This window comes from Neoarius graeffei, chromosome 2, assembly GCF_027579695.1.
Source record: "Neoarius graeffei isolate fNeoGra1 chromosome 2, fNeoGra1.pri, whole genome shotgun sequence".
Classification (NCBI taxonomy): Eukaryota; Metazoa; Chordata; class Actinopteri; order Siluriformes; family Ariidae; genus Neoarius; species Neoarius graeffei.
The window spans coordinates 46,815,122-46,842,198 of NC_083570.1; the positions used below are offsets into that span (position 1 = coordinate 46,815,122).

At 42.0% G+C, this 27,077-nt stretch overlaps 2 protein-coding genes across 2 annotated transcripts in view; one reads left to right on the top strand and one right to left on the bottom strand.

The window, feature by feature from the left end:
* slc38a4 (solute carrier family 38 member 4) overlaps nt 1-27,077 on the bottom strand; it is a 539,078-nt gene that overhangs the window by 439,150 nt on the left and 72,851 nt on the right. The window lies entirely within an intron of this gene.
* The window catches only part of ptn (pleiotrophin), a 162,894-nt gene continuing 138,854 nt past the window's right edge, over nt 3,038-27,077 (top strand). The window contains exon 1 of the mRNA XM_060914354.1: nt 3,038-3,170. The gene's annotated coding sequence lies outside the window, so the exon portion shown is untranslated. The remainder of the gene's footprint in view (nt 3,171-27,077) is intronic.

Below are 27,077 nucleotides of genomic sequence, written 5' to 3' on the forward strand. Positions count from 1 at the left end.
TGGCTTCAATTTTCATTCACAGACTGGTCCTTGAGCCTGCCTCCACAACATACTATTCTACTTTTAGAGCCTAGGTTATTGATATTAATTGATAGGAAGAATAATATGGGCAGAATTAGAGTTTGACTCTTCTGATCTACACAGATCTGAGACAGATTAGCCTAGGTGTATGTCATTCTGTCAGCAATTATGATATCAATATACAGCTCAAATGATGCCATCTTTCTGACATCTTTTAGCTATTTTCCCTGTGTCTTCCCTGTTTATGTTCTCATGTCTCCCCTGTTGGAATGGTTTGCATGTAAAGATGAAAGAAGTTTTAAAAGGGGGCCTTTTTTAGATTTTCATTTTTCACATCCCTTATTTTACTGTTAAGAATGGAAAACAGGAAATGGAAGACAAAGATCTCAGAATTCAGGATTTTAATGCTCATTTTATATGAAACAATTCATATTTGTTTTGCAGGAAGGGGTCATACCATTGGTCATTGTTTTGAGGACATAAAACTTGTTGTCTGGGAATATCTGCTTGAGGTGCAGCACACACATCCCTACAGCAGACATGCCCAGCCTCAGGAATTCACAGTAGGCTGCCATGGTCTTTATGCATACTTCAAATTCCTTGAAATGTGTCAGGTCCTTACATCATCACAGAGTGGTGGTCGTGGTGTTTAGAAACATCAAACCCACTCATACAACACAGAATTCTGGCACCATCATATGGAATAGTATGGCAGTGGGTAATGGTCTGGAATAAAAATTGTAACTGTGTGAAACTACACTGCAAAAAATTGAAAACTGAATTTAAGAAGAAAATTATTTAATACTAGTGAAATTATCTTGGTGCATAGACAGATAATTTTACTTGACAAGACATCTTGGAATAAGGTAGTTACAATCTAGAACTAGGTTTAATAATTTCAGAGTTGGTGTCATATTTTTCTCATACGACATTGTTCATTTCTCATGGAGTTTGAACAAGCACAGATATGCCTCTGAGCCCTGGATGTTTTGAGTGCTGAGAAAGGTTATGGTTTGTTTCCGTTCTGGAACTATCAAAAGGTTACTGGAAGTTGACGCTTATGCTGTGGGCCCATACTGTATCTAGATTGCCTTTCCCTTCCAAAGCTGCCTATGGCAGTTGTCTTGTTCTTTTGGCTCCATGGGGCTTCCTATGACTTTCCAATGGTCACCTGTTTATTTGTTTCAATTACTGGAAGTGTACATCTCTCTCTCTTTCTCTCTCTCTCTCACACACACACACACACACACACACCACTAAAACTACGCTTTGCACAAGGTTGCCTTTGTTATATTCCACTATAGTATTTTACTATCTGAGTAACTTATTAGTCTTAGATTTTTTTTTTTCATTTCTTGTTTTTGTTTCTTTGATGACTTCTGTAGCCTGATTGCTAGCTCTGGTTCATTGCCTGAGCCACCTAAACAGTCTGGTAATTTTGGCTAAATGGCTCTGGTTTGACTGGTAGTAGTACTTGTGAAAATTTCACATCAGCTGCAGGTGAAGACACATGAGTAATTGTATTTTATTAGATAACTTCAGTAAATTATTTGGACTACATGAGTATATGGAGAACTTAAACCAGATTCGGTTTAAATAGATGTAGTATATCCACAAAGGGGTAACAGTGTTCTTTTTGATTGCTTTTGAGTCCATTACATTTATTACCTGTTGACATGAATGTACAGTAAGTATGCACTTTACCATCCTGCTTGGAATTATTGTTTACTAATTGGATGTAATTTCTTTTTCTTGGCCTTTTATTAATTCTATCACATCTTGTACTCTGTTTATTCCTTACCAGATTAATATCATTGTGATATGACAATGTATCAAGTATCTGTTAATGAATGCACGTGTGTGTGTGTAAGAATGTTTTTTTTATTCAAATAAAAGTGTACAAGAGTTTTCTGGTGCCTTACGTATATCCCCCACCTTCTTCACAACACACAAACATCATCTAATAAATCAGGGAAGGAAAGAAATTTGAAAAAAAAAAAATGGCTATCAACTCTGTCCCCATCCCATATGTTGTACACCTAGGCCAGCATACTGTTTTGGTCCATTTCTGTGTGTTTTACTTCTGATCTCCTTTGGGACTGCTATATATGCCACATCACCAGTTGCTGGACTGGAAGATTTCATTTGGTTTCATCAGACACAGCGCGCGCGCGCACACACACACACACAGAACAAACTCAATGTTCTATTTTAGCCTTTTTTTTGCCATATATTTGAATAATGTTTCTGACTCACTGGACATGTAGACAAAAGAGGAGAAATAATTCTTTTACAGGTCAGAATGGTGTAGATGATTTAAGAGTGATCACTGCTGGACAACCAGACTTTAATCCTGCTTTAACCCTCAGTTGTTCATCTTGCCTGATACACGTTTTTGCCCTGTTGGCCAGACAGAAATAAACAAGCCATGTGGTGATGTGGGTGGTGTATGACATTCAAAATCTGCTAGTACAGTGGTATTTTTAAACACATAATGAGACATATAGCATAGACACAAGACAATTTTTTTTTTTACTGTTCTGACAAAAAGTGAAGTCTAACACTGTAGCATTTCTTATTATATGGTTTTGTGGATGTATGCTATTTTGTGCATGTGCACCACATTCCATTATGGTCTCCTCTGTTGTTTCAGATTTTTATAGTGGGTAGTCGATAGGACACTCTGGAATGAAATATTGATATTGAGTTCACAGACAGAGTACACAATATGCCCTTTTTGTCTGTATGTCTGTCAGTTTTCAAATTTGCCTGCCATCTTTTTTTTTTCTATTTCTGTCTCATCCCTAGGGTGACCTTGTGTTAATGAGGGTGTGAGCATGAAAGCTGCTCTTTCAGCACACCCCCTGTGACACCACCCAAATACAATAACCCCTCACTACACACATACACTCTCTCTCTCTCTCTCTCTCTCTCTCTCTCACTCACTCTCTTAGACACACACACACACACACACACACACACACCATAAGTACAACTCTGTCGTTTCAAGAGAGAGTTTGCAAGAGGAAGCAAATGAATGTGTAAGAGGGGCAGAGCAACAAAGAGCTAAAATCCAAGCAAAGTGAATGAAAAGAAAGGGGAAAAACTGCTTCGATTGAGGAACTAGTAAACTATACCTCCATTTGAAAGTAAGTACCATGCACAAGAGCTCAACGTAGAAGGAAGGAGTGTTGGGACAAAAATTCAGAGAGAGGAGAGAGGGAAGAGAGGTAGCAGATTCATCACAGAGCCTCAGAGAAGCTGTGTGCTCTGAATACATCACTTTGAGACATTTGTGAGCATAGAGGAGACAGGTAGAGGTGTTCGGAAGAGATTTGTGGTCAGACAGAATCTCTGTGCTCTGTATGAAGGCAGGCTCAACAGTGTGTCGGTATCCTAAGTGTGTCGGTTCCTCAGCCCTACAGAACAAGCTTCTGCTTAAACCAAAATGTCCAAAGAGGAAAGCTGGACTTATTTTGAGGCTTAAATGACAAATCATATGGCATGACTAGGAGCTTTTGTGATCTGTCTGTACTGTAAATGCAAATGTGAGACTCAAGTTATCAGCCACAGAACTCAGTAGTGGGTTTCTGTTTGAGGCATTATTTCCTCTCTGTTATCACATTAACTTGTTAGCCAGGATGTTTTCTAATAAAGGCAGTGAAAACCTATCTTTAGTTTGACACATGGTAAAAAGTAAATGAAGAGTTTTCAAAGGACCAAGTAGCTTGGTTGTGCACCATGAAATTGGAACAACTTTTTTTTCTGAAATTGTATTTATTTATTTATTTGCAAGTATTGAAGTGACATCCCCCTACATTAATGGTGCTTAACTTTTTCCAACCCCCCCAAAAAAAAGCATTTGCTTTAAAGGCAATGTTCTGTATCAGTAAAAAAGTATAGGTTTATTTGTTTCTTGTCAGATGGGGATAGAGAAAAAAAATCAGTAATCACTGGCCACATCATCACAGCCATATCCAATTTTGGCTTAAAATGTTTGTAAATGTTTTATCTCTAGAAAATATTCTAGTTTAAGGGAACAGTATGTGTTTGAGTAGATGTAAACTTCTCCTGTAGTGCAATGCTTAATACATACAGCTTCTATATAAAGTAGTTCTGGTAGCACATGTAATTCCTATAATACATGCATTACCTACCAGCCGAAACATTATGACCACTGACAGGTGAAATGAAAAACATTGATTATCTCATTACAGTGGCACCTGTCAAGGGATGGGATATATTAGGCAGCAAAAGAACAGTCAGTTCTCAAAGTCAATGTGTTGGAAGCAGGAAAAATGGGCAAGCGTAAGGATCTGAGCAACTTTGACATGGGACAAATTGATGATTACTACTGTAGCACAAACTGTTTGTCCCTGTCAAAGTTGCTCAGATCCTTATGCTTGCCCATTTTTCCTGCTTCCAACACATAAACTTCAAGAACTGACTGTTTTCTTGCTACCTAATATATCCCACCCCTTCACAGGTGCCATTGTAATGAGACAATCAATGTTATTCACTTCACCTGTCAATGGTCATAATATTATGGCTGATATCTATCTATCTATCTATCTATCTATCTATCTATCTATCTATCTATCTATCTATCTATCTATCTATCTATCTATACACACACACACACACACACACACACACACACACACACAAGAAAGAAGGAGAGAAATAATTTGGTCTTCTCTGATTGCCATTCCAATCAGAAGAGATATAGGTAGCTGCTTATATAAAAGAAGTAGACAGAGTAAAGAAAGAGGCCTTCTATATCCTTACTGTTGCTATAAAGGTGCATCTCAAAATTTGAATATCGTGAAAAAGTTCAATATTTTCCATCAGTTATTAAAGAAAGTGAAAATTTAATATATTCTAGATTGATTGCATGGAAACTATCATGATCTGACCCGGACTTCCACTCCGGAGATCTCCCAGTTCAGTGCAATCCAGATCCAGGATGGGACTTCCATCTTGCCGGCATTCACTTCCTGATCGGCTCTTCTGTATATAAATAGGCTCTTCTCAGAAGGGGACTTGGCCAGAATGTCTTGCCTGTTTCTCACATCATCTCTGTGCCATTTTTTGCTTCCTGGATTTTTGCTCTCTGTTTTGCCTAGTCTTAGCCACAGTTTTTTGCACTCATGTTTTGTCAGTTTTTCATGTTTTTTGCACTATGTTTTTTGTCAGAACTATTTTTCATGTTTTTTCATTTTAGCACTTTGCCTTTGTCTACCTTGTTGTTGTCTGGATTATTTTTGCTATTTTTGTTCGTTGACTCTTTTTGGACTTTAATTAAATAATTTTTTATTCATTGGATTTTCTGGTTTGTGTTCTGCTATTGGATCCTAACTCACCACATCTCACCACCCTTAACAGTACGTTCTGGCCAACATGGATCCAGCGGAACTTAACCATTTGAGAACGGCTATGCTGCAGCAAGGAGCCCTCCTCGGGACCCACCAACAGGAACTCGGGCAGATCACTCAGAACCTGGCCACCCTGTCCAACTCACTCAACCTCCTAGCCACACAACTCCAGCACTCCCAAGCCACGCCTACCCCTGCCCAGCCATCTCTTTCTTCACCTCCCGCCACCGCCGCTCTCCACGAACCAAGACTCCCTTCACCTCAGCCCTACAGTGGAGAACCAGGTACCTGCAGATCTTTTTTGTCACAGTGTTTGCTGATCTTGGAGCTTCAACCTCTGGCCTTCCCCACAGAACGCTCCCAGGTAGCCTATACCATCACGCTCCTCACCAGCAAGGCCAGGGAATGGGGGACAGCGGTCTGAGACACCAATGTGCCCTGTTGTTCCAGCTTCAAGGGATTTTCTGAGGAAATGAGGCGAACATTCGACTGCTTTCTGTCCGGCCGGGAGGCGGCAAGAGAGCTCATGGAGCTGCAGCAGGGGTCCCGATCTACCTTGAATTATGCCATCGAGTTCTGGACGTTGGCAGTGTCATGCGGTTGGAACAAGAGTGCCCTGGTTGACACATTCCTACATGGCTTATCCGACACCATCAAGGATGAACTCGTCTTGCAGGAACTGCCGTTGGACCTCTCCAGCCTGATGGACCTTGCCAATCATATTGACACATGGGTCCAACAACGGAGGAGAGAGAGGAGCCGCCGCAACTTCAACCCCTCTCCACCACCCGCCTCGTCCATCGAACCCATGCAGGTAGATCGGGTATGGGTGTCGGCAGAGGAACGACTGCACTGACGGAGTACGGGGGCTTATTTCTACTGCGGTCAGCAGGGACACATCTGCCAAGCCTGCCTGCTAAAAGGACAAGCCCACCAGTGAATCGAGGGGCCCTGGAGGGCAATGCTCGGAACCAGTCCCCTGCTGACCGACCATTGCTCCCCGTCATCATCACTCTCAACAATCGGGATTACCATCTTCAGGCACTCGCCGACTTGGGGGCGGACAGGAACCTGATCTGCTCCACCACCGCCAAGGATCTAGGAATCCCATTACTTGCCCTCAAGGTCCCTCTCACTGTCCTGACACTCAATGGCACTGGCTTGACCACCATCACTCACCTCACCACCCTGCTCACCCTAAGGATTTCAGGCAATCACTCCGAAACTATACAATTTCACATCATGAACAACCCTCACGTTCCCGTTATTCTTGGATTACCCTGGTTGATGCAGCACAACCCCCACTTAAACTGGACTGACCACACCATCTTAGGCTGGAGTCCTTCCTGCCTGGCCTCCTGCCTGAACTCTGCTCTGCCTCCCACCAAACCACCTCAGCCAGCGAGTTTCCAGACCTTTCTTATGTGCTTCCGGAATATCTGGACCTCAAGCCTGTCTTCAGTAAGACCTGAGCAATGTCCCTTCCCCTTCATAGGCCCTATAACTGCGGTATTGACCTCCTGCCAGGGACAGTGCCACCCAAGGGACGTATCTACTCTCTTTCCCCTGCCGAGAGACAAGCCATGGAGAAATACATCACTGAGTCTCTGGCAGCTGGGCTCATCCGCCCTTCCTCCTCCCCAGTAGGGGTGGGATTCTTCTTTGTGGAGAAGAAAGACAAGTCGCTCCACCCCTGCATTGGCTATCAAGGTCTCACCGCCATCACGGTCAAGAACTGCTACCCACTACTGCTCATGACTACAGCCTTCAAACTACTCCAGGGATCTAAGGTGTTCACTAAACTGGACTTGCGCAATGCCTATCACCTAGTTAGGATCAGGGGAGGAGATGAGTGGAAGACGGCCTTCAACACCACCACAGGCCACTATGAGTACCTCGTAGTCCCTTTCGGCTTGACTAATGCACCCGCGGTATTCCAGGTGTTGGTTAATAATGTCTTGAGGGACATTCTTAACACCTTTGTCTTTGTTTACCTGGACAATATCTTGATTTTATCTCGCTCCCTGGAGGAACACTGGGGTCACGTCCGGCAGGTTCTTCAATGCCTGCTGGAGAATAAGCTGTTCGTTAAGGCAGAGAAGAGCGAGTTCCACCAAGGGTCTGTCTCATTCCTGGGGTTCATCATTTCACCAGCCAAGATCCAGATGGACCCCCTCAAGCTGGAGGCAGTCACTGACTGGCCCACCCCATCTTCGAGACGCGAGCTCCAGCACTTCCTGGAGTTCACCAACTTTTACAGGCGTTTCATCCACAACTTCAGCACGGTGGCTGGACCTCTCTCAGCCCTGACCTCAACCAAGACCAAGTTCAAGTGGGGGGAGGAAGCAGAGAAAGCCTTTTCTAGTCTCAAGCACAGGTTTACCACAGCACCCATTCTCACCATACCCGATTCAACCAAGCAGTTTATTGTCGAGGTTGACGCCTCCGAGTCAGGGGTCAGAGCCATCCTATCCCAGAGGGCCAATGACAACAAGGTCCACCCATGCTCCTTCTTCTCCCACTGGCTATCCTCAGCCGAATGAAACTACGACATCGGCGACCGAGAACTACTGGCCGTGAAACTAGCCTTGGAAGAGTGGAGGCACTGGCTTGAGGGGTCTGATCTCCTGTTCCTAGTCTGGACCGACCATAAAAACCTGGAGTACCTCAAGTCTGCCAAACGTCTCAACTCTCGTCAAGCCCATTGGTCTCTCTTCTTCTCCCAATTCAACTTCATGCTCTCCTACCGCCCAGGCTCCAAGAACGGCAAACCCAACGCCCTGTCCAGATTGTTCTCTTCTCACCAAGAGGAGTCCAAGCCACCCGAGACTATCCTTCCTCCACGCTGCCTGGTGGGAGCCGCTATTCTAGAAGTTGAGACGCTCATGCAGAAGGCCCTGGAGCAGGACCCCAGTGAAGGTAACTCCAACAATATTCCTCATAACCATCTGTTTGTTCTGTCATGTGTGAACTCAGATGCTGCACTGGGGTCACGGTTCCAAGCTAGCCTGTCATCCGGGAGCCGCCCGAACCCTGGCTCTCATCCAGCAGCACTTTTGGTGGCCATCCATCAAGGAGGACGTCCAGGAGTTCGTGGCAGCCTGCAACACATGCTCCCAGAACAAGACAGTCAATCGACCCCCTGCCGGTTTACTAAGACTCCTTCCTACTCTGCATCGACCTTGGTCTCACATCGCCCTGGACTTCATCACAGGACTCCCCAACTCAGGTGGCAATACATGCATCCTCACTGTCATTGACCATTTTTCTAAGACTGTCCATTTCATTCCTCTGCCCAAGCTGCCCTCAGCCAAAGAGACTGCAGAACTACTCATCCACCATGTTTTCCGCCTACATGGTCTGCCTACCAACATAGTTTCTGTTCACTGCACAGTTCTGGAGAGCCTTCTGCAAACTCATCGGGGCCACCTGTAGTCTTTCCTCAGGCTTCCACCCACAGACCAATGGCCAGGCAGAACAGGCTAACCAGGCTTTGGAGGTTGCATTCAGGTGCATGGCATCCAGGGATACCAGTTCTTGGAGCAAGTAGCTACCTTGGATCAAATACGCTCATAACACTCCCTTCCTCTGCCACAGGTCTCTCTTTGTTCCAGTGCTCACTAGGCTACCAACCACCACTGTTCCCCAGCCAGGAGGAGGACGTCGCCGTACCATCAGCCCAGGCCTTTATGCACCGCTACAGGAGAACATGGGCATTGGTCTGGAGAAGACTCATTCAATCCGCACTCGCATCCAAGAAGCAGGCCGATAAACGTCGCTCCAAGGCACCTACCTACTGAGTGGGTTAACGAGTTATACTCTCCACACGCCACCTGCCACTTAGGGCCGTCTCTCGCAAGTTGGCACCCAGGTTCCTTGGACCCTTCCTCATCAAGAAGGTAATCAACCCATGTTCCATTAGACTGGCATTACCACTCACCATGCGACGTGTTCACCCCACCTTTCATGTATCACAGCTTAAACCTCTGGTTTCCAGTCCTTTGCCTACACAGTCAAGAAACTGCTGAAGGTGCGGTGGCGAGGTAGAGGTCTCCAGTACCTGGTGGACTGGGAGGGTTACGGTCCAGAGGAGAGAATTTGGGTCCCCGCCAGGTTCATACTGGACCCAACACTTATCATGGAGTTCCACCGGCAACACCCTGACGCTCTTCCTAAAGTGCCTGTAGGTGCTTGTTGGGGGGGGGGGGGGGGGTACTGTCATGATCCACCCCAGACTTCCACTCCGGAGATTTACTATCTCCCAGTTCAGCGCAATCCGGATCCAGGACGGGACTTCCATCTTGCCAGCATTCACTTCCTGGTCTGCTCTGCTGTGTATAAATAGGCCATTCTCAGAAGGGGACTTGGCCAGAACATCTTGTCTGTTTCTCACGTCATCTCTGTGCCATTTTTTGCTTCCTGGATTTTTGCTCTCTGTTTTGCCTAGTCTTAGCCACAGTTTTTTTGCACTCACATTTTGTCAGTTTTTCATGTTTTTTGCACTACGTTTTTTTGTCCCCAGTTTTTGTCAAAACTATTTTTCATGTTTTTTCATATTAGCACTTTGTCTTTGTCTACCTCGTTGTTTTCTGGATTATTTTTGCTATTTTTGTTCGTTGACTCTTTTTGGACTTTATTTAAATCATTTTTTACTCATTGGATTTTCTGGTTTGTGTTCTGCTATTGGATCCTAACTCAACACATCTTGCCACCCTTAACAGAAACTAAAAAGCTTCAAGCATTTTTCAATTTAAATTTTGATAATTATGGCCTACAGTGCAAAAAACCCTCACAATATTAGAATATTTCATTTAGCGTTTGACTAAATACTATTCAAACAGTAAATACCGTGTATGTCTCAGTCTAGTTCAGTACATGTAAACACAATCATAGGGAAGACTGCTGACTTGATAGTGGTCCAAAAGACGATCATCGATACCCTCCACAAGGTAAGCCACAGAAGGTCATTGCTGAAAAGGCTGGCTGGAAAAGGTGCAAAAGCAACTGGGATGACTGCAGCCTTGAGAGGATTGTCAACAAAAGTCAATTGAAGAACTTGGGAAAGCTTCACAAGGAGTGGACTGAGGCTGGTGTCAGTGCATCAAGAGCCACCATACACAGACATCATCAGGAAAGGGGCTACAACTGGTGCATTCCTAATATCAAGCCACTCCTGAACCAGAGACAACATCAGAAGCGTCTTACAGAAAGAACTGGACTGTTGCTCAGTGGTCCAAAGTCCTCTTTTCAGATGAAAGTAAATTTTGTATTTCATTTGAAATCAAGGTCAAGGTCTTTTTAACAGTACACAGTTAAAATGAAACAATGTTCCTCCAGGACCATGGTGCGACATTAAACATCAGAGTACTACAAATCTACATATAACAACATAAAGTGCAAGAGTGCAACGGGCAATTCCATGTAAATGTCAACCTCACCATGCAAAAATAAAGCAGCATGTAATACATCAAAACCACTCCCAGAGATATCACCTAGGCCTGTATTTTACAGATGTGAATAAGTTGAACCAATTTGTAACCAACCTAATATGTCACTGTCAGTCTTTCTTTCTTATAATGTAAAACCCAAGCTAAAATCAACTTTGATCATGTACAATTCTGTATTATTGCCACAAGCCACAGAAATGTATGCTAAAATCCACAAAACAGCAAAAAAATAGCCATCCTAAATATTATTTAAGAACTTTGATAGTTTTAGCTGATATTTAGAGAGTTTTTCAAAGGGTTATGGTGGTTAAATTGCTGATTTTCTAAACATATGCCATGTCTATTTCAGACGCGTCACATCCATAACGGAATTTCGTCGCATCCATAACGCTGACTTTTCCTTCCGAAACTCTGCATGAAATACAAAATATTTTAAACAAAGATTTTTTAATATTCACCTTGGACCCCTCTATCAAATGGATATCTCCATTTCGACATTAGGTTTACAATTTCACAGAGTTTGATAAAAATGTACAGTCACCCAAGAAAAGTGATACTTTTTCTGTCACATCCATAACGCATCTTTTATTGGCATTTTCTGGCATGCCCTAGATGTACTATGGGAATTGTTCTTGTTCTATCACTTCTCCAGTATGGTACAGCCTTAAAATATGCAACACCTGTTTAAATACTGGGAGACGATAAAACATGCACTGGGTCATTTGTTGCCATTTTGAGTTCAAGTGTCACGTCCATAACGCTGGAATTGCTCCAACGAGTGCAGCACTGCAGACAATAAATGATGCAGGAGACAGACAATAAATGGACAATAAATGACACAAACAACATAAAGTGCAGAGTTGAGTGTGCATATTGAGGTAGTGTATATAGAGGGATTTTATATATATATATATATATATATATATATATATACACACACACACACACACATTAAGAGTGGAGAGGTACAGAATCCAAGGTGTTTGAAGTCCAGTGTGAAATTTCTGCAGTCTGTGATGATTTGGCGTGCCATGTCATCTGCTGGTGTTGGTTGACTATGTTTTATCAAGTCTAAAGTCATTCAACATAGCCATCTACCAGGAGATTTCACAGCACTTCATGCTTCCATTTTCTGACAAGCTTTATGGAGATGCCACTTTCCTTTTCCAGCAGGACTTAGCTCCTGCCACAGAGCCAAAACTACTACCAAATGGTTTGCTGACCATAATATTACAGTGCTTGATTGGCCAGCCAACTCACCTGACCTGAACCCCATAGAGAATGTATGGAGTATTGTCAAGAGGAAGATGAGAAACATCCAACCTAAAAATACAAACCAGCTGAAGCCTGATATCAAAGGAACTTGGGCTTCAATAATACCTCAGCATTGCCACAAGCTGATTGCCTCCCTACCACATCACATTGATGCAGTAAAGGAGCCCCAATCCAGTATTGAGTGTTGCATTCTTTTCAGAAGATGAACATTTCTATATTGTAAATCCTTTTTAGACTGATCTTTGGAAATATTCTAATAATGTGAGATACTGGACTTCTGATTTTCATAAGCCATAATTATAAAAATTAAAACAAAAAAGACTTGAAATATTTAACTTGTAGTGAATATGTTACATCACTTGAATGACAGGGTATGAGCCACTCCAGGATGACAACAGACCCTTGAGCCATGACTCCAGTCTAGGACCTGGGAATGGACACAAAGGGGTACAAAGAGGCAATTGGGGGTCCATTACCCTGTCCTGGATCCTACAAGAGGGCCTCCTGGATAGCAGTTTCAATATCTAGCTGAGCAGCTGCCACCAGAACATGGGAGGGAAGTATGGTGTCGAACTGGTCCTGTGAGAGATGTGGTGCAAACTGCCTGGACAAAGGCATCAGGCATAGCATTCTTCAAACCAGGTCTGTAAGAAAGCTTGAAGTTAAAACGAGAAATGTGATCACCTGGCCTGATGTAAATTAAGATGCTTGGCAGACTTAAGATACTCAAGGTTTCTGTGGTCAGTCCATACAATGAAGGGTGTCTCAGTTCCCTCTCACTAGTGCCTTCATTCTTCGAATGCCAACTTAACTGCCAGAAGTTCCTGGTCCCCAATGCCATAATTTCATTCTGTCAGCATCAAGTCAGTAGGAAAAAGGTACAAGGATGCATGATATTATCCTTGGCTGACCTCTGGGAAAGGATGACCCTCACCCCTGTGTCAGATGCATCAACCTCAAGCACAGAGTGGATGGATCAGGAACAGTCAGAATAAGGGCAATGGAGAGCTTAGATTTAAGCAAGGAGAAGATCTTGTCAGCTTCGTTTGTACAGAAAAACAGATGCTTGGATGATGTGAGGGGAGCCATAATGGAGCTGTAGTTGCAGATGAATCTTCTCTTGAAATTAGCAATGCCAAGGAAATGTTGCAACTCTCAATGGGAAGAGTAAGTAGGCCATTCAGAGACTGCTTTGACCTTGCCAATGTCCATCTGGATGGCACCGGGGGAAACAACAAAGCCCAGAAATGAAAGGTTTCCTTGTGAAATTCACATTTCTCAGCCTTTGCATACAACTGATTCTCTTGGAGGCACCATAAAACCTGTCTAACACAGCAATGGTGAGATTGTAAGGTAGGTGAAAAAAATTCAAAATATTGTGAAGATAAACAAAAAACAAAGCAATTAACAAAGTCACAGAGAACATCATTAACAAGCACCTGAAAGACTGCTGGTACGTTGGTAAGGCCAAAAGGTAAGATTAAATATTCATAGTGCCTGGTCAGCATATTAAATGTGGTCTTCCATTCATTTCCCTTTATGATCCGTACCAGGTGGTAGGCATTCTGGAGGTCCAACTTGGTAAAGAACCTAGCACCCTGCAGCAGTTCAAAAGTAGTTGACTTCAAAGGTAACAGGTAATGGTTCTCAACTGTGAGGTAATTTAAACCACAATAATCAGTGCTTGGTCATAGGCTCTTATACTTCTTTTCAACAAAGGAAAATCCAATCCCAACTGGGGAAGAGGCGGGTCAAATAATGCCTGCTGCCAAAGACTCATATGTAGGTGTCCATCGCCTCTCTGTCAAGGGGAAAGAGAGTACATACACCCTTTAGGAAGAGCAATGCCAGGTAATAAGTCGATGTCACAATTGTAAAGGTGGTGAGGGGGAAGAGAATTAGCTCTGGCCTTGCTAAAAACTTGGCAAAGATCCAGATACTCCAGAGGAACATTGGAGAAATCCAGCTTCTCACTGAGATCAGAGCCATGAACAGCCTCCTGAACTTGGGCTGAAGAGAGACAGGTGGCGAGACAGTGGTTACTCTGAGAGAATGGTGCCATTTCTCCAGTAGATATGAAGATTATGTAGTCAAAGCCAAGGGAGCCCCAAGACCAAAGACACATGAGAATTATCCAAGGTAAAAATTGAAATGGTCTCAACATGATCACTTGAAACTTTCAAATTGACGGATTTTGTGACATGGATAACTGGGGGAAGCCCGGAGCCATCCACTGCTCTGAACACTAGAGGGGAGTCTAACTCGCACAACTTGATCCCCAGCTTCTCAGTCACAGAGGTCCAAATAAAACTTTGATCAGCCCCTGAGTCTGAGTGCTTAGAGAGAATGAAGTCTGTCATGAACAAATAATCCAACAGTGAACATAGCCTTTTCAGGAGGGGTAGGCTTACTGACAACACCCACCTGTATCCCCTTTAAGGCTGGGCTCCTTCTTTTAAAGGACAGAGGGAAGCAAAATGCCCAGGCTTGCCACAGTAAAAGCATGAACCAGTCTCCTGGCATCACTTCTGCTCCTCTGATGAGATCTGGGTTCTTTCAATCTGTATAGATTCTGGTTGCTGGGTCATGGTTCTCTCTTTTGGAGATGAGAATCCACTCAACCAGCGAGTTCAATCAAGCCATCTAGGTCATTTGGTAACCAGAGGTGGAAAAACTGGATTGACAAAGTAAAAGTCCTGCTTAGGTTTTCCTTCTGCCTGTGCTCTCAACACAGGTGATTTCACCAATTAGCTCATCAACCTGGCTTAGGGGATGTGGTAATTAGGATCAGCTGGTTCATTGAATTGGCTGGAGCAAAAATGTGGCAGGGTTTTTACTTTCTGCACCCGGGTTTTTCCACCTCTGTTGGTAACTCAAAAGGGGGTATTTCTTCAACTACAGCATGATTTAATCAGTGGAAAAAGACATCAAACAAAGAACTCTGGTTCCAATCAACAGCTGCAGCTAGTGTGTGGAACTCAATGGCAAAATCAAAGACAGACCAGTTCCTTTGTCTCAGCCCCATCAACTCATGAACCACCTCTCTCCCTTTTGGGGAATGATCAAAAACTTTGAGCATCTCATCAGAAAATGTCTCAAAACTTGAATAACAAGGAGCCTGGGCATCTCACACAGCTGTTCCCCATTCACATGCTCTCCTCATTAACAGAAAAATGACATAAGCTATGCAAGAGCAGTCAGTGGGAAACATTGTTGCTTGAAGTTCCATGCAGAGAGTGCACCATGATAAAAAGGATCGGCAGGTACCTGGTTCACCCATTTAGAGATGAGATTGTGGAAGTCATGGTTCTTGAAAGGAAGGTACAGGTGTAGGATCTGCTGGAGGGAGAGGTAGGGCTAGAGAAGGGGATCTGAAAAGAAAGAGCCAGCATAGTTTGTTCAAATGTGGGAAAAGCCTGCTGCATCTGAGCAATTTCTTGTTGGTGAGCGCCTACAAAAGAGCCTTGCCTCTTTACAGCTGCCTTGATGGCCTCTATGTCTGCTGAGTACATGGTGGTGGAGTTATTATATCATGGCCTATGGCCAAATGAGCAGATTAGAACCCAAAAGCAGAGTCAAAAACAGTTCTGAAATTAGGATGGCTTTAATGTGTCTTCACACAAAATATAAGTTTTCAGTAGTAACAAAGAAAAGGCAGATACTGGCACAAACTCTCACAGCACAGTCAGAGCAGAAGTTGAGGCACAGCATGTTAAGTGTTCATGGTTCAGAGGAAAAGTCCAGGGCAGAACAAAGTGCCACACAGGGCAAAAACAGAATCCAGTGGAAAATTCCAGTCAGGCAAAAACAGAATTCAAAGCAAAGTTCCAATCAAGCAAAAGTCTATAGTCCAAAAACTCACACAACATACATGTCAACCTTTGGTCAATCAAACCTGTATAACCAACCTCCAAAATCCTTATTTCTCTTATAAAATCCTTATAAGATGCAAATTAAAATAATTTACCTAAAATTTGAATGATAATTAACAATGATATATCCCAGTTACTTTTTATTCAATATTAATAACAATAAACCTTCAGAATTAATACAAAGCTCCAATGTTTGACAAAAACACAAAGTGTGTCACTCTAATGTTCTGAATTGTACTCCATGACAGCTTTTTTAGCACTCTGCACCAATACCTCACTAGGCTGCATGTCACAGCAAGTGTCTGTGTTGATCTTACACTGCAGTCGGCCAGGTCAGTGTGCCTGCATTCAGATTCTTTCTGCTCTCTGTGTGTATCTTCCTGACTTGAGAGAAAACTCTCTCACAGTCAGCATTACTGTGGGGTAAACAGAGCACTGCCTAACTTGAACTAAAACTCCCACTACCTTGTGTTTTCTGTCTTTTCCAGTTGTTGGCATATCAGTTTTTGAGCACGCAAATACTGTTATCAGTGGCTGATTTTGCCTTTGGCTTGCATTCCGCTGATGTTTAGTTTCGATTTGAAATGTTCTTTCACATAATACACTCCCGATGCTGCAACTTTGATGTCACGCACACACAGTGTGCAGTGTGCGTATTCTTCATTTTTGGAGGCTGCCGGTTGGATTATGCCATTGAAAAGGTCCTTCCATTCAGGGTGTCAAGTCGTGTCAGTTTTGTTTGGTTATTTCTGTGCAATTTCCCCAACTTGAATAAAGGATTGTGGCATCTGGTGGAGGTTTAGGGTAACTGGACTTCACTCAAAGGATTCGACAAGACAACTGTTTCCGTTTCCTCTTTTTATTAAAGTTCAAGGCACATCCATAAAATTGCAATGGCAGGTAGATGGTAGAAACAGTTAACAGGTCTTTAGCTCTTTAAGTCTTTAGTTCTCTCTTTAGCTCTTAACACTTTTCCTTTAGCTTTGTCTTTAATTTTCTCTTTAGGTGAAAAACCTTTGAAAATATAAAAATAGAAAAACCACAACAACAATTATTAACAGTTAAAATGCAAAAATGCAATGCTTCTGTGCAAAATACGCATGTAGAAATGCACTATGCAAATATGCCTTAAATACTTATGCAAAATAGACATATGAGAATAAATATTTTAAACTACAAACCAGATAACACTTAAATATGACTGTAGAAAAATAAGATTTAACTACTTAGTATACACATTAAAATCACAAGGAAATAAACTACCAGAAGAACCAATACAACCACACAAGCCATAGCAGTACGTTTAATTTGGCCATTCACAGCTGCTTTAAGTAGCCCACAAATCCACTGCAACTACCAATATCATATAATGCAGATAAATATTGCAATGAAGGAATCTGTGACCATGTTTATACTTAACCACACAACAATAAGACACCAACAATGGAGTACAAACACTAGACTGCGTGTATTCAAATAGAAAGCCCAACACCCAACACTGTTGCACGGCCATGCATTGTCAAAGCAAATACCAAACACAGAGATGCAGCACAATAAATTTCAACATGAAATAAAGCAGAACAAAATACAAATGCTTACCGGCTGCCTCTCCAGTTTTCCAAATGCCACATTTGCACAGTGTTAGCTCAAGTAGGTCAGAAGCACAACAGTTTTAAAGTAACTCTTACTAGTCTCCCACCACCCCACAACTAATCAGCTGATTAACACACCTATGAGCCTTCAGTTTGCAGCTCACATTCCTCTGCAACGAGCCCAGCTGCAATTGATAATCAGCTAACTAGCAATGCTCGTTCCAGTCAATCAGCTGAGTTGCAGTGATCTCACTTTCAAACACACACTTTTTTTTCCAGTTTTCTAAACACATTTTCCCCTGTGTTTCCCAAATGTAAAAAAATACCATTAAAAACCAGTTTGACTTTACACAGGGAGAAACCTACCGCTGTATTGTGTTTTGAATTTCTTTGCCAGAGTGCCCATTCAGAATCTTTTCAGTCGCTATTGAAAGTCGTTCAGGTGGAAATACACGTTTCAAACAAAATGTTACTTCCCGGTTGGCGGGATTCTCGCAATGCGGTGTGCGCATGATCAAAAGTGGAACGAAGTCTCACTACCACAAGATAACGCGTGATTTCATAAGACTCTTTACTGGCTGTCTGTGCTTTCTGTGGTGTACAGTACATTTGTAAATGTTATGCGCTCTTTTATCATCGTGGGAATTGATTATAGCTCTAAATAAATATTGAAGTTTTTTTAAAGAATCCGTATAACTTTATTTGTACGCCCGTATACTATGTTTATTGAATCAAATCCGTATAAAATACGGACATTCCATATAGGTTGACATGTATGACAAAGAGTCCAGAAAAAGTATTCAACAAATGCTTGGTGTAGGAAAGATGATAACTCCACAAAAGCAGAATTCCAACACTGAGTTAAAGTACTGTTCTTGATTAGTTAATCAGCAGCAGGTGGGACTGTCACTGCAGCAGGAGCAGACAGAGCAGATCTTGGGTAAAATGCAGAGTGGAGCAACACACAGTACATAGTCACCAGGAGCAAAACCCAGTTCAGGACCTAGAAGGCCTGAGCCAAACTGTGACATGCAGTTGATGACAGAAGCATTGTAAGAGCTCTGAAGAAAAACCCCAAACCAACAGTCAGTGGTATCACCAACAACCTCCACAGGGCAGGAGTGAAGGTATCACAACCCACCGTTAGAAGAAGACTTAAGGAATAGAAATATAAAGGCCATACCACAAGATGCAAACCACTCATCAGCAGGAAGAGTCAGAAGGCCAGACTGGAATTTGCAAAGAAATACAGTTAGTTACAGTTAGATACTTTATTGTCCCCATAGAGAAACTATTTCTCAGTAAGTAAAACATGTCGGTCTCCAGCATGACCGTACAAGCAGGGTAAAACACTTAAGACACTTTGGCCATTCAACACATATGCACTAGTCATATCACAGTGTTAATATTGCACTTAATCCAAGAAAAGGTTAAAATATGGCCAAAGACTAAAAAAACTGTAGATTAAAAGACAGGTTTCAACATCAACATTCCCATAATGAACACATAGCATCAGTCCATACCCCAGTAATGCAAAAAGACCTTAAGAATATTGGGGAAATTAAGATAATAAATACATATAAGATGTTCACATAAAAGAAGAGGGATTGAAGGGTCGTCATTATTCAGACCCGCTGAACAGAGACCCAGAGAGAAATTAAGGCCTACCATTACCTTTCAGGTGTTTATTTAAGTAGCTAATTACTTGTGGAATAAATGACTGTTTTGTCCTATTTCTTGAAAGGACTGAGTAGTGGTACATACTGCCTGAGGGTAACAGTTGAAAGGCAGTAGAAAGTGGGTGCTTTGAGTCTGCTAAAATTTCCTCTGCTTTATTAAGGGATTTGGATCTATAGCTATGTTCTAGGTTATTCAACTTGATGCCTAGCAGTTTACTGGCAGTGGCTACTATGTTTTTTAGTTTGTGCTTTTGTGCTTCTGTTGTGCTGCCGAACCAGCATATGATGCAAAATGTTAAAACACTATCAACAAAGTCACTATAGAACAACTTAAAGTGCTGATGACACGTTTTTGACATCTTTGGCGATGTTTTATAACATAAAAAGTAATTCCCGATGATCCATATATTAATTCACGAAGGCACCTATTTTACAAGTTATGATAAAAAAACACGGCTATTTGGGCAAATTTGACGGGGCTGCAGCACCCAGGAGACGAAGGAGGAGGAGGGGCTATATGACGTCAGCGAAAGAACCTTCCTCCTAACTTACCAGTTTGTTGTTGATGTGACAGGTGTTCAGTTTATCATTATTAGTATTTTTATTATACATTATTTTATATATATATATATATATATATATATATATATATATATATATATATATATAGTTATTATGCCTTCGTGTTGTGTTGCCGGCTTCTGCTCCAAAACCCACAAGGATGGGGTAAGTTTATTCAAGTTTCCCAGAGATCCCAAGCTGCATGCGAAGTGGGTGAAGCAAGTCAGGCGCACTCGTGACAAGTGGGAGCCCTCACCAACATTCGTCCTGTGCTCTGAACACTTTGATTTGGATTGTTTTGACACCCTTCCCAGCTTAAAAGAATCTCTTGGGTGTTCAGTTCAGCACAAACGTGTGTTACTACCATCAGCAGTGCCTACACAGTGTTGCCAGATTGGGAGGTTTCCCGCCCAGTTGGGCGGTTTCAAGTGCATTTTGGTGGGTTTTGAACATATTTTGGGTTAGAAAACGATACTGCTGAAGTTTTCCAGCCCAAAATATGTTCAAAACCCACCAAAATGCACTTGAAACCGCCCAACTGGGTGGGAAACCTCCCAATCTGGCAACACTGCCAGTATTCTGGAGGGGGTCTACTAGTAGCTATGCCGGATCCAAAGACAGTCCTCCTGTCAGAACATGTGTTGTGAAATGACATAAAATAAAGGTACGTAGAGCTATAGATTCTACATGATAATCATAAATGTAATCATAAAGTCGGCGTGATATCAGTCATGTATTTGCTTGTGAAAGCTTGCGGCTTTCATGTAACTGCCACCTAGCAATGAGAGGCAAAGGGTAAAGAGGGTAGGCTATCATAGATTCTATTCGGAAGAGATCAACACAATTCTAGACTCCCAGAAGAGGAAGAGCTAGCACTAGAGAGTTCACCGGCGTTTTCATGCGCCATTTCCATTGAGTAGAACAGCCAGTGAACCGCAGCGTGTTCTTCCACTGACGTCACAGCATGGCCGCGAGCCACGGACCCAGTTTTCTTGCGCTGTGCAATTAAAAGTTGGATATTCGCGTAACAGCAGCTTCTTTTCACGTAATTATAACAGAAATCTAACATGTTTGCCATGTTGTATAGTTTATTTAAGAAATTGCATAGAGTCATGTTCGTGTCATCAGCCCTTTAAGCATTGTATGGTCAACATCAAATGAAACCAACTTTTCAAGAAATTAGTCTTTGTTGCCCTTTTTTCTGAATGAGTTCTGCACACTGATCCAACTTCAACCTGTTATCTAAGACCACCCCCACATACTTATATTCAGTGACAGACTGTATGGGCTGTCCTCTGATGGTTGTCATATAGGATGTTTTGTCTCTCCTAAAATCAATAGACATCTCTTTTGTCTTTAAGGTGTTTAGCAAGGGATGGGACTTATCACACCAGTTTAGAAACTCATCTAAAACTGGGCCATGTTTCTGCTCGTCACCCTGGAGGAGGCTGACTAATGCTGTATCATCAACAAACTTAACTAAGTGCCTACCAGAGTGAGAGCTGGTGCAGTTGTTGGTATATAGAATAAACAGCAAGGGAGACAAAACACAACCTTGGGGAGAGCCTGTGTTGGTAGTAATTTTGTCAGAAAGAAAAGGGCCCACCTTCACCCGTTGGACTCTCTGACTTAGGAAGTCGAGCAGCCAGAGGATTAAAATCTCCATCCAGTGCGAAGTCCTCAGCCAGTCTCTGGACCAAGATTTTGGGCTGAATTGTGTTGAATGCAGATGAGAAGTCAAAAAATAAGATTTTGACATATGTTTTTGATGCTTCAAGATGAGTAGACAAGATGTAACAAGGTTAAAATGGCATCCTCAACCCCATCACTGGACTGATAAGCAAATTGCAGGGGGTCTAGTAATTGATGTGTGTTCATGACAATGTGGCTTTTTTAAACTAACCTTTCAAAGCATTTCATTACCAATGAAGATAGTGCTATGGGATGGTAGTGGTTATGCTCAGTTGGTGAAGGAGTCTTGGGAATGGGGATAATACTGTAGTTGATGTTTTCCATAAAAGTGGCACAATATGCTGATCCAGAGAGGACTGAAAAACCGCAGTAAAAATAGGGAACAATTGTGCAGCACAATATTTCAACACATTGCCAGAGACGTTATCTGGGCCGGGGCTCTTACATGTATTAATATTTTTAAACAGTGTGAGAACTTCTGTCTGTTTAATAATGATATTTTGGGTTGCTCTTAGGTCAAACTGTCTTTGCTCAGTGTACACTCTATTTTCACCTTCAAAACTAGAAAAAAAAAACATTTAATTGATTAGCCATATCCCACCCTGCTTCACCACCCCCAAGACAAATGTGGGGTTTCCCTCTGTCCTTGTGGGGGGCACTGGTCATGGCTTTGATGCCCTGCCATGCCTGCCTGGAGTTACGCACAGCCATATTTTGCTCTACTTTGTGTTTATAGGCATTTTTGTCTATCTTTATCTGTCTTTTAATTTCTCTTTTTATGTCTGTCTTTGCTACCTCATCTTTTTGAATATGGCCAGGTTCTTTTTATTTAACAGGAATTTTAGGGGTTTTTTATACCCAGGGCTTATTATTGGGAAACATCTTAAATGTCTTAGTGGGCACAACAGAGTCCACACAAAACTTAATGTAGTCCAAGATCATGGCAACTTGTTCATTCAAGTCTGGACATTTGAAAACCTCCCATGAGTTAGTACAGTCAAAACACCCCTGGAGAGCCATAATGCTGTCTTCATTCCCCATCTTAACAGTCCTGATCTGGGGCTTTTCTCTCTTCAGAAGCCTCTGATATACAGGCCAGAGATATACCACATTGTGGTCTGATGCTCCCAGAGGAGGCAAGGAAGAAGCAAAGTATGCACCTTTAACACTACCAAAACACAAGTCCAGAGTCTTATTTTTCCTAGTGCGACAGTTTACATATTGATAATAAGTGCGCAGACTTTTTCTCAGTGAACAGTTATTAAAATCACCCAGTAAAAATTTTGGGGCATCGGGGGAGATGGATTCAAGTTTTTGTGAAAGCTGAAATATTTTCTCTGATGCTTTGGCAGTATTTGCTTGAGGGTGAATATAAACCACTGTAAAAAACAAAAACAAAAAAACAACTGTGGAAATTCATGAAGGAGGTAAAATGGATGGAGTGACACAGGAAGCAGCTTGATGTGAGGAGTACAGAGACACTCCTTCACTACCACTGATCCAGTCCAGCACCAGTCATCCTGAACAAGAAGACTCACTCCACCACTGCGGGATTTCCCTGTAATGCTAGGATTGTGGTCCATTCTGTATGCGGTAAAACCAACCAACTCCACCTCACTAGACAGGGTATTGCTGTCCAGCCATGTCTCCATGATTGCCAGCATACAGGCATCCCGGTATTTGTGCAGGTGCCTGAAGTTTGCGGCCAGTTCATCTGTCTTTCTCCTCAGGGACTGGACATTGATTAACAAGCAGATGGGCAGGGGGAGTTGGGTTTTCATTCTTTTCAGTCTCTGTCTAACACCCCCCTTCCCTCATTTACATTTATACTATGTGTGAGGATGGATGCACTGAAGTTGAAATTCAGGGGCTTGGAGTTATACTGTAGCAGAAATTCTCTCATGTACTGGATGCATTGGATAACATTGCCCATGTTGTTTCCATGATTAAGTCCACAGGCAAACAATGTGCTTGGAGCCAACAGAACAAGTCCAAAAATCCATGCACACGAAGCCATGGCTGTATCAGGTATCTAGTGTCAGAGTTCAGCAATTAAAACATAAATCATGATCAACAATACTCACAATAAACACATCAAAACAACAAAACATGGACAGGACACGCCACCATGCAAATTCACTGTGGTCACTAAAGAGCAGTGCTCTTCTTGCTTGAGATGAGCCACAAAAGTTCTGGAACCAAGATTAACCTTTACCAAATTGATGGAACAGCCAAAGTGTGAAGTAAAAAGAACCTGTTCATGAGCCAAAACATACAAGCTCATCGGTCAAGCACGATGGAAGTAATATCATGGCTTGGGCGTGCATGACTGCTTCTAGAACAGATTTGCTGATCTTTATCGATAATGTAACTCATGATGGTAGCAGCAGAATGAATTCAGAAGTTTACAGAAACATTCTTTCTGCCAATGTACAGAGGAATGCATCCAATCTAATTGGGAGGAACTTCAGCATGCAGTATGACAGTGATACAAAACACACTGCCAACATGACAAAGAACTTCATCAGGGGAAAAAGTGTAAGGTTTTAGACTGGCCAAGTCAGTCACCATACATTAACCTAATTGAGCAGCATTCCACCCTCTGAAGAGGGGACTAAATGGAGAAACCCCAAAAACAAACAATAACTGAAGGAAGCTGTAGTGCAAACATGGAAGAGCATCACAAAAGAATGGAACAGCTTGATGATGTCAAATGGTCACAATCAATATGTAAACAAGGGATATGTTTCAAAATATTATTTACTTTAAGACTCTGTTTCAATATTTGTGCTCACCTACAAATTGAGTGGTCTGTCACCAAAGGTGCCATGTTCTAAGTTGTTTAACACATCTAGCTGTACAGTAAATATCAGAGAATGAAAGCTGTAGCGTGACACAATAGTTAGCACTGTCACCTCACAGTGAGAAGGTTCAAACCCCAAATCTGCAGTGTATGACAAAAAACATTACAATAATTTCAAATGGGACTATATGTATTGTATGGAATATATGTTTTTCTTAGTTTACATTAAAAATTGACATGAGACAGTGGGACGGTGAACAACTAGTATCTTTGTATTTATTTTGTTTCCTCATGTTTGTGCAAAATAAGCAACATATCAAGCAAACTCTAACAGCTGTGCAGCTACAGATTTCACAATCATGAGATCTTTGTCAATCATTATTTTAAATAACATCCTGAGTGGGGGGTGGCACGGTGGTGTAGTGGTTAGTGCTGTCACCTCACAACAAGAAGGTCCGGGTTCGAGCCCCGTGGCCGGTGAGGACCTTTCTGTGGGGAGTTTGCATGTTCTCCCTGTATCTGCGTGGGTTTCCTCCAGGTGCTCCAGTTTCTCCCACAGTCCAAAGACATGCAGGTTAGGTTAACTGGTGACTCTAAATTGACCGTAGGTGTGAATGTGAGTGTGAATGGTTGTCTGTGTCTATGTGTCAGCCCTGTGATGACCTGGTGACTTGTCCAGGGTGTACCCCACCTTTCGCCCGTAGTCAGTTGGGATAGGCCCCAGCTTGCCTGCGACCCTGTAGAACAGGATAAAGCGGCTAGAGATAATGAGATGAGATGAGATCCTGAGTGGATAGGAAGTGAGGATTTGTGATTTCAGTGGATCTCAATGGGGTTTATGCTAAAAAGCAAATTAAATGCTTTTAATAGTGGAATTGACTGGGGCAATTAGTTACTTGGGGCAGTTGACTGGGGCAAATACATTATTTACCTAGTATCTGGTAGGCTTTGATTCATGAAATACTTCTAGATTATTGTCAATTTATATGGTCTATTTATCAGTGCATCAACATAGACTAGGCTTATGTTGCATCACATATCACGTGGCATCAGATGTTGGTATTGGGGCATCTTTTACTAATAAATGAGCAAGGTATTGGGCCAATACCAATGTATCCATATGGATATTCAAGAGCTGGGAAACGATTTATTGCATAAAAAGCAGTGCCAAGATATATTGATTAAGATTTATTCAGCGTATTCAAGGGCAGTCATAGTTGTAACATAATGACCTTTCTATCTAAAAGGGGTTAGAGATGACTTGTGAATTGTCTAGTGAAGCATTTTGAAGACATGTTAATAAAATGACAGAGTGGTCAGAAAGACATTTCATATAAAGTAGGTTTAAGGCAGGATGAAGCTGACAAGGGAATGAAATTAGATTTTGAGATTAGTTAATAGATAAAGACACAGTTGGAGGAAGAAGCTTTCAAACTGTTTTAGGGTATTTTAGGTATAATCAATAAATTGTATTGGTATAATCAATAAATAAGGGTGTGGAGAATGCTGGTCTAATAATATAAGAAAGGCATCACACTGCTTGATAGAACTTATGACACAAAACAGGAAGTTTGTTAAAAGTAATAGTGTTATTATAACAAGTTTTTATTGATTACAGAGGGGAAAAACGAAAGCAAATGAATGGTGAGAAATTCAATCTAATGCTAGTGGGGCTGGGGAATAATTATACAGGAATAAACATTTAGATGCTCATTACTTATAACATTTGAGAAACAATATTTATTGCCAACTTTGACATGGGGAGAGGCTGGAAGAGCCCAAAACAGCAAATGATCAACCTAGTCTACTTTTCCTAAAGAACTATGCTATGCTCACATCCTGACCCTTCGAGTATATCAAGCAGGTTCCCCAATATATAATAAAACAAGGCCACAAATGTAATTTTACAAAAACAATTTAAATGTTAAGATTTGATTCAGTAAATCTGGAGCAACCCAAAACCTTGGACAAGCTGAAAAATAGAGCTGCAATAAATTAGTCACAATTTCATAAATTTATTAGGTAACAGTAACTGTAATAACAGTAACACAAGAATAGAGCAGTTCATCCAAAACTATTGTGCCCATTTACTCACATGTGTTGGGTGGTGCTGACAAACGGAGCATGAACTTCACTTGTGGGTACAGGGGTATATCACTGTGAAAACCACTCACCACCCAGGCCTGTATTCCAAATGTTACACTAATATTGATATTTTCAGAGACGTTACATAGCTACTTAAGGTGATTTTCCAGGCTTCCCAAAGATTGCCATTTTTTTTATTTGCCAGTGATGCTGGACTTAATACTGATCCTTGCTTGAAGCAAGACAAGAAAGTTCAGGGTCACAATTGAGTGTAGCTGTCAGTCCTGCACGCTGTGGCACGTGCACCAAAAGGCGCACCTCGGGCTGCTCGTGCGCTGAGTGAGCTCCAGCATGCACACCGTGAACAAGGCACACCTGTTCTCAATTAGTGAATGAAGTGTTGGGCTATTTAAGGACTGTGCTGATGCAAAGACATTGCAAAGTATTATGCCACGTTCAGTGTGCATTACCGAGCCTTGTTTCCCGTGTTTGTGGTTTTCCTGGTTTCTTGACTCCTGTTCCCAATTCTAGTTCTCATCCTCGTTTTGCCTATGACATCCTGTTTGCACCTCGACTGACCCATTGCCTGTTTTCTTGTTTATGACCTTGCCTGCCGATTTGGACTGTTTGCTTTTGTGTGTGTTTGATGCACTTCATGTATATATTGCACTGTAT